The 19,802-nt window shown below is 41.0% G+C and overlaps 1 protein-coding gene across 1 annotated transcript in view; it reads left to right on the top strand.

The window, feature by feature from the left end:
- The window catches only part of CLVS1 (clavesin 1), an 89,534-nt gene that overhangs the window by 49,195 nt on the left and 20,537 nt on the right, over window positions 1-19,802 (top strand). The gene's annotated exons all lie outside the window — the stretch shown is intronic.

Below are 19,802 nucleotides of genomic sequence, written 5' to 3'. Positions count from 1 at the left end.
TTTTCACCTTAGAAAGCCCACATGCCTCAGGCTTGGAAGTGAATCCAAAAACGAAATGTCAACCTAATGAAAAACAAGCAAGTGTTCTGAAAAGTCACAATTTGTACTTGTAAATGTTCAACAACCAGAGTGCTCAGCCAGGTCAGGTTCTCAGGTAGTCCAAGGAGACCTGCTACAATTGGGTCCTGAGGTCATTGTCACACTGTGAAATCTGCTCAGCAGCTCTCAGCTCCAAGGATGACTTGCAAAATTATCTACTATATATGCAATATAACCAGTGTTATCATAAACATCCTGATTTTTTAAAATAAGTCTTTATACCTTGTTGTTTAAGCACTGCATGGGAGTGCAGAGCTCTCACAGGATTTACTGGGTCCCTTCTGTTTTAGTAAGAAATGTTTTAATAGAAAAAGCTAAACCTTGCAATTTATTCCCAGGTGGGCTATCTGGACTCCTAAGGTACAAAACATCTTAAAAATTTCCATCACTTTAGTTAATTCTTTTTTATTTCTTCCATAGATTGGAGAGTTATAAGCTAATTGTCATTAGAGATGTCATTTGAGGCAGAGAAAGATCTTTCAGGAAAAAAAGGAAGCCCTTAACTGAACACTGAGAGTACTCTGTGAATATACCTAATTTTGTTCTGGTTTTGTACTACTTCCTTTAGCCATTGCCAGAGACAGGATGTTGGATTTGCTGGATTTGGCTCAGCAAGAACCTTCCTATTCTTTTATGAAAAGGTTTGGGGTTTTTTTTCAAAAAATGAATTTAAGCAAGAAAGTGTTAAGCCCCTGAGTATTTGTCCTGTTGTTAATTACTCAGAGACAAATAAAAGGCAATCAGAGATGACACTGGTGTCAGCCATCATTAACACAAGCAAGTAAGGTCAAAGGATGGAAGAGAAGGAAGCAATGTTCAGATCTAGTTGTGTGACTTGGGAAATCTGCTCTTGTATTTCTTGCTTTCCCTGGCAACAAAGAGACCAGGTAACATTCGTGTACCAAACCTGAGGACACCTGGGTCAGTGATCACCTGTGCAGGCCCACCTTTAAGTGTTGCCTGAGCTATATGCCCTTTGAAGAGCAAAGGAGGGAGCACGAGGGAAGAAGTTAGAAGGCAGTCCTAGAGAGGAAGGTGGCCTGAGAAGTTTCCCAGAACATGGCCTCACAGGAGACCACTGAGTCAATGGAGAGGGGTTGCAAAGATGCAAGGCAGAGTTTTCAATGTACACTTTGATTTAATGAAAAGTAAAGCAAAACGTGAGCAGATTCTCATGCAACTGTCCAAGGTGTCAAGCCATCATGAGACTCTTCTGCCAGAAGTTTGATCCTTTTCATTATACTTGATGAATATTCCCTCTGGTGGTCTCACATCAAGGTGAACCGTTAGCTCTCCTTTGTGGGCACCTACCAGTAAACACACTCCTTCAAGATATCACACGATCAGCATTTGGTCTTCATTCCATTTAAATGTCAGATTATTTCATCATTCCAAACCCATGACAGTGAAGGCAGCTTTTAAAATGCACTGCCTTAATATTGCATATGTTTCCTCAAAGTCTGATACCACAAAGTGTGAAAAGAAATTTCAGGTTCTTTAGGGGAGGGTGTGTGCAGGCACAGCCTCTGCAGTATGTTTAAAATGCAAAGTCATACCTGCCACCTGCCCAGCCCCCTGGCTCACCACTGAAACCCACCCAATTGCTTGCTGCACTTGTCAGCATGTCTGGAGTCACAACACAATGCTGAAGGGCACAGCAAAAACTCATGGCTCACATCTTCCCTCCTCTCTTGTTGGCAATTCCACCAAAACATCCTTGACTTCTATTATATACTACAAAATAAGGAAAACCAATACAAGGCTGAAGCAAAGCTTAACATGAAAAAATGAGAGGGAAAATAGAATTAGATGGAGAAGTTCCTAATTCTGCTCACTGGAGTCAGAGCCTTGAGGCCGGAGTTATTCAGAACTTTGTTGTTTTGACAAAGAAATTTGTAAGCTGAAGCCATTGGAGTTGGGATTGTACTTTGGAGCTACAGTTGCTACTGACATTAAAATCTGTCACAAAGCCAAGACACTCATCAGGCAGGAAAAAAAATAATACACAGCAAATTTCACTGCTTCATGCACTGACAAGTGTTATATTCTTGTCTTCTTCTAAATAGAGAAAGCACTGTCCAGACTTCTGTGTGTAAAATGAGCAAGTGCTAGATGTTAACATTTTATTCAGTTACCTGGCTTCTAAAGTACTCAAGCACAAGAGAAGATATTTTCTTGTAAACACTTAATAAGCAATAAGCATATGATTGAGCAGATATAAGTTAATAAGAATTTAGTTATTACCATGTTTTAATTGGAGGGGTGAAAATGGCGGTGTAGCTGTTGTTAGTCCAGCACAATTCTGGAAAGATTGGTTTGAGGAACTCAAAATTCATGAGTATATGCTTGGAGGAGTTCCAGAGTTGGTCACATATTAGCATCCATCCCTCATTTTGGAGTTTTCCACAGCTGTGGATCATAAATACTCTTTGATGTCTCAGGGCAGAAATACCAGGTTCATCTAAGCTATCCTTAGGTGAAAGGATAATATGCAGTGTTATAGGGACCCTCAGAGGACCAGGTTCCACAAGGGACAGTAACCAGCAGCTTCAAGGAAGTTATAAGCAGTGATGGGACAGGAGCCTCTCCTGCTTTTTCAGAAATGCTTGTTTTCTCATGTTGAGCTTCACTTCACAATAATTTTTTCCACTTCTGAGTAGAGGCAAGGCTCTTCATTTTGCCTCTAGATTTATACAGAATTGCTCTGTGCAGGCAGGTGCTGTTTTCTTCAGCTTCCAGCTGGTGTGGATAGCTTCAGCTTTCTCTAGGATGATCAGGCATGTCTGTGGTATGTGCTATTTATTTAGAAGAATGCTTTATAAAGCAGCGGGGGCAATGAAGCTTTTGACCTGGAGCTCTAAAAACACATGTGAAGTCAATCAAAATGAAAGGCAAAATGCATACTGAAATATGTTGTCACAGATTTTGTTTCAACAAACTTAGCTAAGCCAGAAGAGGACCATGAATGATAGGAAGTGTAAAGGAATGACAACAAAGGGTGGGGCTACAGGCACCAGAAAGGCACAGGAACATTAGCATCAGGTCCTTGTTTGCAGTCTGAAACTTATGACAAGCTTTGGAGAATAACAGAAACTAATACTCCTTATCTACTAGAGAGGGATAGTGGTATTTTCTTGGAGGGGTAGGAAAAGGCAGCAGAAGGCAAAGAAATGAAACAACAGTGTCCTGCTAGACTGAATCTCAGCGTCCAACTTGTCCACATTACGTTGCTCAGAGAGAAGAGGCCAGAGGAGGCCAGAGAGAAGGTCAGAGAGAAAATGAAGGACTGTGTAACATGCATGTGTATGCATCCATGAGCAGAGGACAGGTCCAGTCACACGGGGAGGAGCTGGCCCTATGAACTTAGCCCACACAGGGGCATAATTTGGACTGCAGCCTGGAGAGGAGTTGGATCTGCCACAGGGAGCTGAGTCCTGCATCCCTGTAAATGCCACCATTGTGTGTATCCTTGGCTGTCACTGGTGTTAAACACGGCTGATATTCCTGTTATAAAGAGTCCATGCATGATTTAAACCGTCTTTTGGATTCCATAATACTTTAACTGCAGTTGTGCTTTATTGTTACTGCAATTGCTGCTACTACTAGCTTTATACTTCTGTAGGATGCTCAGTTATTTGTCTCACAATGCTTTTTAGAGGAATTGTCAGATTAAACTATGAAAACATCTAAATGTTTCTTTAAAGAGTGCAGAAACAGGATTAAAAATGAAAACCTCTTTACTAGAATGGAAGAAACCCTGCAGACCTCTGATATGACAGGATGACTAAGCCAAATATCCTTTCTTGAAGTGTCCTTTTCCCACAAGCAGATGGTTTGCTGTTATGATCAGGGGTTCTGAAGCCAGAGAAATTATCCTGTTGTGAAAATGCCATTGGGGAGAACACATTTACTGCCTCCTTATTGTATTCTTTTTCCTTACTTTTGCTTCCTACTGATGCTACTGATGTGGTTTCTGTAGGCAATTGTGGGAGACCTTATCCTATCCCCTGAAGGAGAAAAGAGGCTGTTCCCGCCACTTTTAAAGGAAATACAAAGGAAGTGCTGTTTCACATTTCCACTCCAAGTTGTGAGCACAGCAACGGAGGGGGTAATGAACTGATCACGGCTGGATGGATGGAAGTAGGAAAGGAACCAATAATCATTTATTGCCAAATGTCTATTTTAAGGTCCTCCTGAAAGTTTGTTATTTTCCTCCAACTTCCCCTTCTAGCCACACTGTCAGTGATTTCTAACATAATTCAGAATCTCAAAGACCATAATCTATCAAGGTTCAATTAACTCCTGTAGTGTGTGCTGTAGTGTCACACAGACCCTTGGATCTCAGTTTTAATGTCCATGCTGTAATTTCTGCCACAGCCAGGTCCTTCAGTTCCTGCTGTCTCAGGTCCTTGAGCTCGGCAGTCTCAGATGAGAAAATCCATTCCACCTCAGCTTGTGTCCATCTGGTGCAGCAGTGTTGCTTGCACCCTGGACGAGTTCACTGCACATTGACATGACTGCTTCCCACCTTTATCACATTTCACAAACCATACTGGACTTGCTGTTTTGTTCTGTCTGTCTCAGGACACCTGCGAGACCAAAGTGACTCTGACAGCTGCCTGACAAGCACAGGCATCTTGTCTTCAGAGTTCATGTGACCTCCAGTGCATTACTGGTGCCATAGTAATTTCACAATGTTAAATTCAGGCTGGGTTGTGACCTAGTGTGACACCTCTATGTGTCTTAGAAGCCCACTCAAGCTGCTGCTGCAGGCATCTTGATAGGTACAAATTTCATTATGGCTTCCTCGTGTGAGGAGTTTGCTGGGGGAGACACTCCCGGGGAGTTTTGAATATATGTTTACACTATACATCTTAATTTCTTTAGTTTATGTCAGAATTTCTGAGTTAGTTGGGGCCTCCAGATGGGATTTTTTTACACTTTTCCCTCATAGCTAACATAATTTGTGTTAAATAATTTGTGTCAACATAATTTGTGTAAACTCAGTACTACTTACACTGTGAAATATTTTGTATTTCCAAGAAAAACCTTGTGGCTCCAAGCATAACCCAATGGCATTCCAAGGAAATAATTTCATGAGGAGATTATGATCATGCATATATGGATGCCTCAGTTTCATAAGGTCACCTCCCAAAGTGTTACTGCCTTTTCAGTTTCTCATTAGAGACATTGCAATAGATGTCATTTTCAGGAAATTCTTATGCAAATGAAATTTTTCAATGTTTTGCTTGCTTTCTACATGATCTGTAAGCACAATACATTCACTTCTTCTTCTTCATTATACTTTTCTCCCTAGAGCTATACGCTTTTCATACTGTAGCCCAAATTATTGCAAGAGAAACTTTCCTGGGTAGATGAGCTGTGGACCATCTTGACCCTTTCATCTCTATTTCATACTCTCTTGAGAGTTCCTTTGTTTCCCAGAAACATCCTTAGGTTCCTTTTTAGTTGCTGCCAACAATTGTCTGTCCATTGCACAAATTCAGTCTCTGAGATCCAAATGTTGACATCTTTTTGGCTCAATAATAAGCAATTTTTAACTTCTTGTACTATTAGAAGTTTTAACTTTTCCATAAATTTTAATATTATTCCTTGTCCAAACACTGGCATAAATTTGTTATGTAATAAAAGTTAACCAGAGTTTCACTCCTACCAAAAATGAATTGTCTTTGCTAATACTGGTGTCCCTGGTGCACCTAAATATCATGAAAAATCAGTGGTGTTCCATAAACCCTCAGGTAGACAGGGAAGAGAAGAGAAGAGGAGAGGAGGGCACTGATCTCTTCTCTATGGTAACCAGTGACAGGATCCAAGGGAATGGCCTGAAGGTGTGTCTGGGGAGGTTTAGGTTGGATATAAGGAAAGGGGTTTTTATCCAGAGTGTGGTTGGGCATTGGAGCAGGCTCCCCAGGGAAGTGGTCACAGCACCAAACCTGACAGAGTTCAAGAAGCATTTGGACAGTGCCCTCGGTCACACTCCCTGGTGTGACTCTTGGGGACGGTGCTGTGCAGGGCCAGGAGCTGGACTTCGATGATCCTTGTGGATCCCTTCCAAATCAGCATATTCCATGATGATGCAATGCTGGTTTTTGGCTGCCGTGAAGTGTATTCCTTCCTCTACAGATCTCTGCTGATGCTTTTAAATGCCTATGTGGTGTGATCCTTTTACAAATGGCAGATATTGTCTTGCATGTGTTGTTTGTCCACCTTGGGTTTCTCCGTTGTGGGTTCTGTGGACTCCTACACTGCTGGTGTTATGTTTTCCTGCCTCAGTCTCATTTGCAGAAAAATTGTGGGTGTATTTTCATGTCCACAACATTAAAGCAGCATTTAACCTTCTCAAATTTCAGGCAGGTCCTTCAAATGCTTTGTTTTAAGTAGATTCTGGGTATTTCAGTACACACTTCCTTGAAAAAAATTTCCCAGAATCTGTGATTTTATCACAAACTGAATTCCAAAATCTTTAAAACTTTTTTTACCTTTTTATAAGTCACAGCCATGTGTTTGTTTTTACTATCTTACTCATATTGTTTGTTTGAAAACAAACATCAGACATTTTCATTTACCTTGACTGTAGTGCTTAAATTGCTGTTATAATCTTCCATAATAAACCTTCTTATCCCAAAATAATTTCAACAATCAAGGTGCTTCGCAAGTCCTTTGTCAGAAATTAACCTACTTTAACAGTGGCACTTCTGTTTTATGGACACAGGCTGAAGTACTGGGCAGCTGAAGTACCTAAAGTATCTTCTGTGATCTGACAGAGTTTTGATGCTGGCTAGTTGTTTCACTTCTCCATTTTTCTGTTAGGAGGTTTTCTTGCCATTTATTATTGAGAAAATCGGTTGTTAATAACCACCTTGAGTGAGGAATTTGCTGTATTCAGTGGTGGATTTCATACTGAGTAGATTTTCATAGTCTGAACCCATTCACAACTGAATCAGTTCAAATACCAGAACCTATTTAAGAGATCTCCCAGGCTGTACAACACAGTGCACCTATGATGCAACTAAGAAATTGAAACAACATAGTACCTAAAGGAGACAATTTGAGAAGACAAATAAAAAAAGGTTTGTTAACTTTTTATTCTGAAAGTTTTGAAGCTGATGGTACCAATTACCAATAAGTGGTGAACTGAGCTTCCCAGACAGACCCTCTCAGAAGTGGGGAAATATATTAATGTAGCCTCTGCATTCTAAGTGTATTGTCAGTGGACCTTATCTCCAATTTTTGTGCAAAGATGTACTGTACATGCACATTACGGTATATATATGATAAAAGTGTGTCTTTGTCAAAAGTAAAAAAAAAAAAACAACAGAACAAACCAAAAAACCCAGATGAAGCATCTGCAAAGTATCCAGTAATACTATTAGCTTCTCACTAGCACTTGTAGACAAATATTGGTCATGATTATAATCTCCAAATATTTTTCAAATCTCTGGATATTCAGCAGAAATGTTTTGCTTCCTCCCAGAAATAACCTAGCACTACTGGAGAGCTGTCCAGTGAACAGCATAAATGAGCACTCTTTACTAAGCTCGGATACCTTTCTGTGCCAGTTATAGATTTCAGTAATGGGGACGTTTTAATTGAGTTGATGGACCCAAGTGGATTAATATGCATTGCACATGTGCAACGTTCTGTAGCAGCTAACAGGGAATGCAGCTTTTCTGATAACTTCTCTTCAGCTGGCACATTCCTAATAACAAGGAAATCCTTCATTCTTGGAACAACCGCTCAATGCAGGGAGTTAGTGGTATGGATTTCTTCTGGTCTGAACAGGTTATTTTCTTTTGTTTATTGCTGTCGTTTAAGCTCATAGTATGGGGTTTGCAGCAAAGCAGATAATAAATAAGCCTTACCTTCCTGCCCATTTCTATAATAAATTCTGTGGCATATTGTAAAGACGACAAAAGCTTCAGCTTTAGTGGAAGCTGTAACCCAAAGCCCTGAGTAACCAGTGATCAGTCAGCAGTAAGTGTGGAACATGACAGGGCAGGAACAGTCTGACAAATTGAGATGCACATATACCTTAACACAGAAACACCACAGAATCATGGGGTAAGTGAGTTTGGAAGAATGGATCCCATTCATAGCTTAAAGTGAGGCAAACTCTGAAGTTAGAACTAAGCACTACCACTCCAAACAAAATCTCTCCCATTTGCCAGAGGGACAATAAATGCTGCTGTGCCTAAAGTCTTGCTGAAGTTGAGGTTAATTACACCAAGGAATTTGCAAACTCCAAAATTTTGGAGTTTAATAGGAGGATACACTGTTGCCTGCAATTAGGTGGGAAGAGTTCTAATGGGAAGCCTTCAAAGAAGAAGGTACAGACAGACTGTCCTGTACCTACCTAGCAAATTTAATGACCTCCAGAGATATGACAGAGTTACTCCAGTCTCTGGGTGGAAAAAAACCTAATTCATTTAAGACTTCATGTAGCAGTACTTAATGTGTGACTTTAACCCAATATGAAAAGAAAGAGAATGAAAATTTGTATGGCTTTTTAATCTGAGGTGGCTGAGAAATGGGGTCACCTTCCTGTGAACTGCAGTTTTAGCAGATTCAGAGAATTTTTTTCCCCTGATCTTGGCCCTGAAAAAAGAATAATCAGAGCAAATTTTTAAGGAGTAAAACCAGAGAGTGAAGGAATCATGAGCTTGCAGATTGATGCTGTGGTGCCTGAAAACACAATTTAGAATAACCTTTTGGAGAAGGCATTGCAAGCACTACTCTGAGGGTTACCAGTAGTAACCCTCTGAGGGTTACTACTGGTAACCCTCAGACTCCTCTTGTTAGGGTCTGTAGTAGGAGCAGATGATAATCTACATGATTCCAAATGGCTGAACAGTGACCTGTTACCATGTCCACAGTCTGATATCCACGTTTGGCTAATGACACTGGAAAGACTGAGAAACTGCACTCATGAATGCTCTGCTTTTCTTGATTCTACACAGACATCAGAAATCCTTTCTCTACTGCTATCTTCTAAAGCTGTTTTGTAGTCAGAGCTAGGGTGGCAGTCAAGCCAGGTAGTGAGGAATAAAAAGTGTGAACTGAAGGGAGGATGTGTTGTGGAAATGAGAGAGCTGCTGCAGAGAGTATAAGCATGTATTTCATGTAGCAAAGAATACAAAGTTTATGTGACATTTAATGCTGCCAAACTGACAAAAGCCCTGATTCTGAGCGATTATGCAATGAGCAGCCCTGACTGTTGCCTAGCATTGCTTTAGGTGGTGAACACAGCACAAAAAGAACATTGAAATGGCAAAGTCACGCACTTAGGAAAGGAAAAATCTGAGTATCAAAGTAGAGCTTCAGGGGGCCCTGACTACACCAGTGCTTCATGACATCTCTGGAAGAAACCACTGCAGAGAGAGCTCTACCTCCCACCTGTGGGCTGGGGCTGCAGCCTCTCTCTCTGTTGGGAGAACATAGCTAATTAACTCCAAGAATTTTGACTGATCATAGCTTTTAAGGCAAGAGGGTATCACTGTGACTAGTCAGCTTATGGAACAGCCTCCACTCTTCCTTGAGGGAGCTTGGGCATACACACACACAGAGTTGCAAATTCTCTCTGTGGCATTAGAGCCACATGTGTCAGGAAAACCTTTTGTGAAAGGTTGAGTCCATGCTCCAAAAGTTCTGAGATTTAAATCTCCACCCTCCAATAATAATAGAAATATTTTGAAGTGCAGAAAACAATATTTTTCTCTTCAAGATCATGGAAGAACTGTCACCTCACCCTCAGCCTCCAACACCATTCCCATAAAAATATGTCTGGCTCCCTGCTGAAATTTTTGGGGCCAAAATATGTAACTACAGCAAAGTTGCAACAAATCAGACAGAGAATCTTAGCTACTGGTGGTGCTATTAGCAATGCCTGCTTTTCTAACCACAGGGGAAAAATGTCATTGAAAACATCAGTTCTTTGTACTGTATAGTACAAGGCTCTTCAATAAGAAATTGGTCTTCATAACTAATTTCTTACATGAATGTTGTTGAAAATGTCAGGAAACCTGAATTTGAGTCTGATACTGTAAAAATAGCTTTCCTAAAAATATGTTTTCCGCAATGTATTTTTAAATCTTTCCACATGTATTTTTAACATTACTCATATTTTTATTATCAAAACTTATTTCAAGGACATTAAATTATGGTCAGATTTCTCATTACCAAGGTGCTGCTCTGTTATTAAAAAAAATACAGAGAGAGAAAGAGATCACAAAAGGGCAGACACAAAGAGATTATATTTTATTGCAGAACTGACACATTGGTCTGCTCCTGTTAAATCAACCTGGTGACTGTGTGGGACTTTGTGAAATACAAATACACAAAACAATTTTCCCTTCAACGTGAAAGGATAAGACAGCAAAGCAATCTCACTCAGAGGCTGGAACAAGGACAGAAACTGAATCATGCAAAAAATGAAAGGGTGAGGGTTTTTCCCCCTCAGGCTTCTATTGGCCTGAAGAACAAGAGGCTGTATATGAGGCAAAGGCATTGCTGCTATCAGGTGTTTATCTGATGCAGTGTGAGTTGCCTCATACTGCACCCACCAAGAGCTGGGTCTCTCCCATTGCCCTGGCATTTAGCATTTTGACTCCCGTTAAAACAAAGTAGCTCATGGAGTTTGCTCACTCCCACGCACACATATTCACACAGTCCTGTTGACAGAGAATAAAAAATTGAAAAAATATCTTCACCATGGGACACTTATCACTGTGGGACATTTGTCAAAGCTGACAGGGACCACTAAAATTGTTTTACAAAGGGGCTGTGCAAGTACTAGGTGAAAGGAAACCTTCAATTTTAAAATGAGGTTTCCATCTCAAACAAATTAGAGTAAAATATAAAATTATTAGTGAAATAAGACAGGAATTTAGCTCTTGTTTAACAGATAGCTCTGAGAAAATGAGTGCTAAGAGCCTGTGGTACCTACAAGGACTTGTACAGAGGAGTCAACACAAAGGATTCTTTTAACTTACTGCTAGATGCAAAGATATTTACTGGAAAAGGAATAATTTCCATCAAATAGTTAGTTTTAGTCAGTCAACAATTACCAGTTAAAAAAATTACTTAATCGTTTTCTTCTGACCATGCTAGGTTAAAATCTCATCACAATGATAATTTATAATCTCATTTCCATGCCGCTTTTAAGATGATTCCACGCATTGTTCTAGGCAGGCTATATCACACTTCTGTTCAGCACCAAAGAGGTTGCCTAGCACTATAAATAACAAAATCTCCTTTTCTCTGTCATCAGCTTTCAATCACAACACAAGTGTAATGAGACTTGAGCAATTCTGTTTAATACCTTGGTGCTTCCATGGGCAAAGATGAAAAGCTTCTCCACAAAGTCAATAGGTCTCCTGAGAAGCAATGCAAGTACCACAAGACCTTTTTAATTGCTTTTCTTTGGCTGACTTTAACTAATGCTGTGGGCATTTGTCCTCACCATGGCAGCTTGGCCTTCATTGCCCTTTTCTCAGACACAGCTATTTCAGCAGAGACCAAGTGTATATACATATATGTGTGTGTATACATGTATATGTATATGTATATGTATATGTATATGTATATGTATATGTATATGTATATGTATATGTATATGTATATGTATATGTATATATGTATATATGCAAGTGGCAGTGTGAAAAAAATATAGAGTAAATGTTTGATATAGACAATGCAGAAAATCTCAGCATAACAATGCCTATCTAAAGAGACAGTTTCTGCACAGGGCTTTTTGTTTAAAATCTCAGTACTGGCCATGAAATAAGACTCTGTATGTTGTGTTTTTCATGACTGACTTTGCATGCACTCTACTCATTCCTTTCAACAGCCTTTTAAATGCTACTGGATTTTCCTCAGTGCCATCTTCTTTGCCCTAACTCCTTCACCTCCTGTGCTTTCAATCACAGTGTCCTGCAGATCTACTGCCCTTCAGGAGCAGTGCAAGGCCTGCCTATGGAAACAGAAATGGATAGGAGAGAGCTTCAAATAAGATCAGCTAAAGAAAGCAGCAGTGTCCTTTACTATAGTGGTTAATGGTACTAATTAATTTTGTTTAAAACTTAACTCCAAAAAACTCGTTTCAAAAAAAAATCCCTATTCTCTCCATTCTTTTTCAAAAAGTGTATATTAAAATTTTTTGGAGTAGAGTTTTCAATGCCTAACTTTCAATCCCAGTGTTCCTGGGTAGTGTCTTTTCCAGGTGCTAGGGAATTAGGATGCTCCATGGTTAAAGCTGTCTTAATGCTGACTTTTACTTTCTTTGGTGGAAGTGCTCATTCTGCAGGTGGGCATTTTACTTCAGAATACCCCGCATTAAAATCTGGCTGGAAAAGAAACCTACCTACCACACCCTCAAAACTGAGAGCAGCTCACACCACAAACCCCCACCAAGAGCTCAAGTGGAGATAAAGCACACCACCTTTATCTCCTGGTGTCAGGCAGAAAGGATTGGAGGGAGGTCACTTCTCTCACTGACCTAAGGCTTGCACGGGGACTTTATTGTGAAGGCGATTTTGAATGAGCAACCAAAGACCACTGGGCTTGGTGTGGCAGGGAGGGAACACCTCTGCTCACCCAGCAGCTCTGCAGGCCAGGCTTGCTCTGGGCCCAGCATGTTTTGACATTTCTAATTAAGCCCAAAACTGCTTTCAGCTTTGATGCTCTTCCTGCTGCTTTCTCCTTCCCCCACAACTAATTTCAGACGTTCACATCCAGTGAGATACAGGAATAGAAGGAAGTCAGCTTGCAGTCAGTCACCCTGCGTTAGGAAAGCTGAATATAAACAGGTTTCTGAGCTACAGTTTACACCAAAAAACCAGAACACTGGAGACAATGTAGCCTGGTTTGCTGGAGCTGGCTGCAAAGAACATACCAAGTTCGTAACTAACTCTGAAAAATAGCCTGTAGCTAATTCATGTCCTTTCCTCTGCTGCCCGTGACCCAAACTACCCCTCCTTAGCTTAGTGGGTGACTGTCACTCTTCTTGCTCCACCAGAAGCCTCCTGATCTGGCCACACCTAATATGACCTAATCTAGAGCAACCTGCACCACTCCGGTGGCACACATGCATAGGCTACTTCCACATTAGTGTCTCAGTGTTCTCAGTCTTACTTTTTAATCACATTTTGAATTCCTCTCTTCCCTGTGAACCTCCTCAAACAACCCCCTGAATGAACCTGATGTTTCTCTATCAATATAATTTATTCATATTTTTATTGTTTATTTATTTGTTTCTGGAGGGAGCCTTACTCTCCACCTCTAGTGTGTAGTAAAGGGGTATGTGGCAAGCAAAAAAGTAGCACTAGGACATGGTGTCAATCCAACAGAATTACTGCTTCTGAGAAAGTTTCTGTTCCTAAATTATCCCGAGCTGGTTCAGTAAAGCGTTTCTTGCAAAAAAGTAGTGAAGAAATCCCCCTTTTGCCCCAAGGTTAGAGTTTATTTTGTTAGACCAGATGACATGACAGCATGATTCTATCAGGACAAATCAAAGTTTACTGAGCAAATCTGTGTTCTATAACCTGATTTATTGGTGCCATCTGCCAACACCCATGAACAGATGCTCTGTAGGACCTCACTAGTGTGCAATACTGACTGGGAGAAACCCACTGCAAATGACAGAATTTTAAAAGTAACTGAGTGTAGCAGGAGAGATAACAAACATAATGAAAAAATGTCTGGGACAATGTATTCCAATGTTCATTTTTCAGTTTTGCTTCTCTGACAGAAGTACTTCAGAGCATCCTCATCTACATATGTTGGCATGAGATGTAAAAATAAACAAAGAACTCACAATTTCACGTGATTTTGCTCCAATCCTTTGCTATTATGTGCTTCAAAGAAAAGAGAGCATTTTGGTGTGAGTAGTTACAGTCACAGCTTACCCAAAATCAATGAATTCTTCGAGATTGCAAGAATACTTTTTATAGTCATATTCAAGCAGGTCAGGATTGCCATACTGCTAGCACTTATGTCTTTTTTTTACTGGTTTCCCCCTTACTCTGCAGCTATTTTCAAGCCCTGTGTTCTCTGAGGGCATGCTAAGGTAGAAGCAAACCATTTGCAATTATTGCCACCGGCAACATTAATTTTGCATTCCCATCTCTTCAAAAACACAGGGGAGCAAAGAGAGATAACGGAAAGACGAGCAACTTGTCGGGGTGGAGACTGGAAACGTGCCTGGGATCCGTGCAGGCACTGCAGAAGGTGAGAGGGAGAGCAGCCCCAGCTCTTGCAGCCCTTTGAGGTGCAGGGGCAGCCCAGTCCCAGTGTTCTCATGGCTCTGGTCCTGCCTCCCACTGCCTCCTGCCAAACTGAACATCCATCTCTTAGGAGCTGCATTAAAATTAGAAGCTGAAGTGATGGAGGAAACTTTGTCTTCTTACCTAGCATGCCCTTTTCAACAGCCCACTCGGTCCATACCTAGGGCATCACATGGAATTCATTCAAACATGCTCAGAAGCAGGTTGTTGACAGACACAGCCTATCCAATATCTGACAAAGTCGTAAAATCAGGGAACAACAACTTTCAAGAGCTGTTACTCTTTCAAAGGAAAAATTTGGATCAGAAGCTGAAGAGCTGAAAAGCAGAAATCCTCCTTCTCTTATTGTGCCAATCCATTAAAATCACACACTCATGGAAATTCTCCACGGAGAAACTATCACTGAACTATTAATAAAATCTTCCTGAACTATTAATATGATCTCTGGGAGCTTTAATCCACCTTGGGGACTGATTATGTAAGTCCACAGGCATGAAGATGCTGTTTTTATCCTCAGTTTACATTACCTTTTGCCTTAAACAGTTTTGTTTATGACTGATATCTTCCTGAATCTGGGTGCAATTATTCTCTTTCGAGGGGAATTATATCTGGATTTGCAGTAAACTGGCAAGTATGGTTGAGATAGAAATTCATTGGGGTGTGTGTTGGTTTACTGATTAGAAAGGGTAAAGGCTATAAAACCATTTTAAAAATGCTTATTTCTCAAAATTCAGGGTTTCTGTAACCTAGAAACATGCTGTAATATGGATTTTGAACTCTGGTCTGTGATGTCAATTCCTGTCATTTGAAAGGAATGACCTTGAGCGTCAGGTTGGATTCATTCCTATTTTTCATATTCCAAAGATGGCTTTGCATTCCTGACACACTTTGGTGTGAGGAGATGCTGGAAAATCATGTCAATTTTTAGCTTTCAGGCAGTTCCAAACAACACCATAGTAAAAGGTTTCTGATGCATACTCATGCCAAAAAAAAATAGACATTGTCATGGCAAGAACAGACAGAAAGAAGGAACAATTGTCTCTAATCAACCTCATAGCTTCCAAGTACCACTCCTGAGCTATTTAATGGAATATTATATACCAAAGGTTTTCAGTTCCAAGGCTGAATTCAAAAATTTTTCTGCACAGGAGGTCTGAGCAGAGACGGGAAATGATGATCCACATCACATTTTGCTCTGACTTGCAAGCTTGGAGACTCTTCTTTTATCTGAAATGAAAGATTTATTGAAGCCTGCATGGATTTGGGGGGTCTGTGGCAGCTCCACTGTGTTCATTGCCTTCTCTTTAGGCATCATAAAGATGAGAATAACTGAAAAGAGCAAAGAAACAAATATACAAAGCAAAACAGAGAAAAACCAGGCAAAGAACCAGGCCCATCAATGGCCCCGCTTCCATTAAATCAACTCAAACTTTATGTCTGGACAATTTTCTCTCTCTCAGTTTGTCTACACTGCTCTGGGGAGGTGCCACTGCAGCATTGTTAGATACATCTCTTATTTTAAATTTAAGTCCCAGTGAAGAAAGCCTGATATGACTATGGAGTGAGCCAGCTGTCCAATAAGATATGTGGAGTTCTTTCACGGAAGTGTGGATTGGATGAGTGTACGGTGAGGTAGATTGAGAACTGGCTCAAAGGCAGATCCCAGAGGGCCATAATTAGTGTCACAGGGTCAGGCTGGAGTCCTCACAAGGTTCAGTTTAACTTATTCATCAATGATTTGAATGAAGGGGCAGATGCCTCCTCAGTAAATTCAGTAGGACAAGAGGGAATGAGCAAGAACTGATGCATGGGAAGTTCCATCTAAACATGAGGAAGAACTTGTTTACTGTGCTCGAGTGTGAGCACTGGAACAGATTACCCAGAACAGATCACAGAGAGGCTGTGCTGTAGTCTCCCTCACTGGAGATACTCAAGAATTGTCTGGACACAATCCTTTGCCATGTGCTGTGGGATGTCCATGCTTGAGCAAGGAGCTTGGACCTGATGGCTGTGGACCCTTCCAGCCTGATCCATGCTGTGATTCTCTGCTATTGCTAAGAAGTAGGTTATCTTGATTAGGACTGGATTGGATGTGTTAATTTATTCTGCAATTTCATTGCTGAGCAACATGCTAATACATCTTGTTTTCAGAAGAGAAGATAGTAGTGCCCAAAAATAATTAGACCAATTATGTGTACTATATTTCATTCATAACATCGGAATAAAACCCAAGTGTATCCTCAGGACTGGGTATTTTTGACAAGGAATCAGGTTAAGAAAAGGCTCCATGATCCCAGAGTCCATTTCACAGTAGACTCCAAAAAATGTACCTCATTATAAAATACACCTTCCCAAGGAATCACAAGACATGAGAAATCAAGAGAGAATTCCTAAAAGCAAAAGCTCTCCAGCAGAAAATCAATTTCAGCTCCTTTCACCTTGCCCCAGGGAAAGCAGCAGAGACACTAAGTGGGGTGTGGGAAATGTCTCATACATCTTCCTGGAGCTGCACAAGGCAGACCTCCAGACAGGAGCTTTTCTTTCCAAGACAGTTCTGCTCTAATTAGGGACTTTTACAAAATTAGTATGTTGCAGTTCCAAACAGCGTCTGGATGATTCCCATATCCAATTTTTTTTTTTTTAAGTCTTTGTCCTTGTTCTAATTGACAGCCCTACAAATGCAGGTGGACTGAGGGATGAAGGTCACACTGAACTTAATGTGCTTAACAGGGCAAGGAACAAAATTTAGCAGAAAGTTACACGCACACAAAAAAAGTTCTTTGGTTGTTGGTTTTCTTTTCTGTCATGTTTCCATTTCAATGGTCTTTATGCACTGTTTTTTGAAGGTGTACCTTCAACATTAAAAGAAAGCAATTGCCTTTAATAAAATTGTTGTATTAAGGGCTTTCCTATAACACAGATGTGTGAGACAGAATCTAGTTTATAGACTCAACCATCTATGTTGGGTGGACATAAAATTAATTTTCTATACAGGAAAACGCAACTTGCTCCTTTTTTTCTAGAGGCAGACTGCCATCTTAAACCTCTGGCTGGTTCCTATAATTCTCTGTATTTGGGCCTTTCTGGGTGTTGTTAAAGCTGGTCAACATGTTCTAAAAAATACATATTCCCCCTTGAAAAGGAGGACTGATTGATATTTCTCACTAAAATTATGATTAATATAATTTATGCATTCTGGCAAGAAGACAAAACATTTTTTCTTTTTCAGGTCAGTATAAATCTCTGTGCCTTAAAGTTATTCCCCTGCGTCCAGTCTTTCATTTCTTTACTGTCCTGTGTTTCAGACTCAGATTGGATTTTCTACACTGACATTAGCTGCTAGTATACAGCCTGGGAACAACTGTGGCAATTTACTCCCCAAGAGCAAAGGTGTCCAAAACTTCTTCCTTATAGATACAACTTGTGGGATGGCAGCCAGCTTGACAAATACAGAATTAATAATAAATAAATAAATAAAGGCAAATATGAAACATGCCTGTTTGTCTTAGGATTTTTTTTTTTAGAATAATCTGTGAAAAGCTCCAAATCTTAAAATATTCATTCCCATGTGTGAGGAAGGCAACTGAATTTGTGAATTTAGCATGAGATGGGCATTTTATGGCTCTGGTCTGCTATAAACCACAATTTTAGGTTATCACATGGTAGAAAATCACTTTGGGCTTCACACTTCTGCCAGTCCATGTGTTTTTCTAGGTGGGCTCAGACTCTGCAGCAATTTCTCAGCAGTCAGTTGAAGTCACTGCAGCATGCACAACTGCAGTACTTTATCTCATCATATCTGCATCTTAAACTCTCATGAAAAGCAGTGGAAATACACTCTTCCTTGAAAATGAACACCCCAACATATGCCATCCTTAAAGAGAATTAAAGAATCATAGAATAACTGAACAGAATCATAGAATGGTTAGGGTTGGAAAGGCCCTTAAAAGTCATGTAGTTCCAATCCCTCTGCCATGGGCAGGGATGCCATTCACTAAATCAGGCTGCTCAGGACCCCATTAAGCCTGGTCTTGACCACTTTCAGGGATGGGGCATCCATAATTTCTCTGTTCCAGTACCTCAGCACCCTCTAAGAAAATAATTTCTTCCTAACATCTAGTCTAAACCAGCCTTCTTTCAGTTTAAAACCTTGTCCTGTCGCTATCTGCCCTCTCCCTCCTTTTTATAAGCCTCCTGAAGGTACTGGAAGGCTGCAATGAGGTCTCCTTGCATCCTTCCCTTCCCCAGGCTGAACAACCCCACCTCTCTCAGCCTGCTTTTGTAGGAAAGGTGCTGTCTTCCTCTGATCATCTTTTTGGCCCTCCTCTGGACTCATTCTAACAGGTTGACATTTTTCTTGGGCTAAGGACCTCAGACCAGGTGGGATCTCAAAAGCTTGATTCATCATTTACTGGAATTTAGAGTGGGACCACCTGTGATGTTACACTGCTTGTCCTCCTGTGTGCTGGCCTGATTACCCAATAGTTCTTCATAGCATATCCAATATGCACATTTGGAATGATTTTAGGTTAACTGATCTGTCTGAGGTGAAAATGGCTTATACCACTGTATAGCAAAAGAAAAAGATATCACTTAATGCCTGTGCTTGCTCACAAACATTCCCCTAGTATGGTTTTAGAGGACTGCCAGGGCAATCCATAGCGAAAGAGTGTGGAGAGTCCTGATGATCTGCCCTGGGTTGCAGGAGGTGGTGTATGCATACATATCACTAAATCTGGGGGGAAAATTGACCTTGAAGCAGCACAGAAGCTCTGCAGAGCAGGTGTATAAGGGGATTTTTTCATATCATCTCACAAATCCACCTCATATTCTCACCAGCTGTGCTCAATCTCTGATGCTCGGGAGAAAGGCGAGAGAAAGCCCCAGGACACCCTGTGCTAATTGTGGGGGGAAGGAACCTGCCTGGCTCCCAGAGCCAAAGCCCTGAAGGAGGAGACCTGATTATGCTCTGCTTTTCATGCTGAACTGTGGGGGTTAGGAGCACACACAGGATGAGGACGGCTTCATCAGAATCTCCCTTCACAGCGGAGACAGGCTTCTCTCCTCCCCTTGGAAGCGTATTTGCACACAGGAGCAGCGGTCGTCCCATTATTTATGCCACGCGAAAAAAAAAAAAAAAAAAAAAAAAAAAAGAAAATCCTAGTCTCTTCCTTGACTGACGCTTGCTAGATAAGATCGTAGGTACAAGATACCCTTCACAAGGTACAATAACCCTCAGAGCCACGCCATCCGCCCCCTCCTCTCCTCCTGGGGTGCGGGCTGGCGGAGCAGGGTGGGATGCTCGCTGCATGTTAATGCCCGGGGAGTTCGCGCCGAGCGCGGCGCGGCGGGAGCGCGGCTCCCGCAGTTTCCATGGTGCTGTCATGGTGCGCTCTCCCCACA

This window comes from Prinia subflava, chromosome 1 (genome assembly GCF_021018805.1).
Source record: "Prinia subflava isolate CZ2003 ecotype Zambia chromosome 1, Cam_Psub_1.2, whole genome shotgun sequence".
In the NCBI taxonomy this organism is placed as follows: domain Eukaryota; kingdom Metazoa; phylum Chordata; class Aves; order Passeriformes; family Cisticolidae; genus Prinia; species Prinia subflava.
This window is presented reverse-complemented; position numbering and strand designations above follow the sequence as displayed.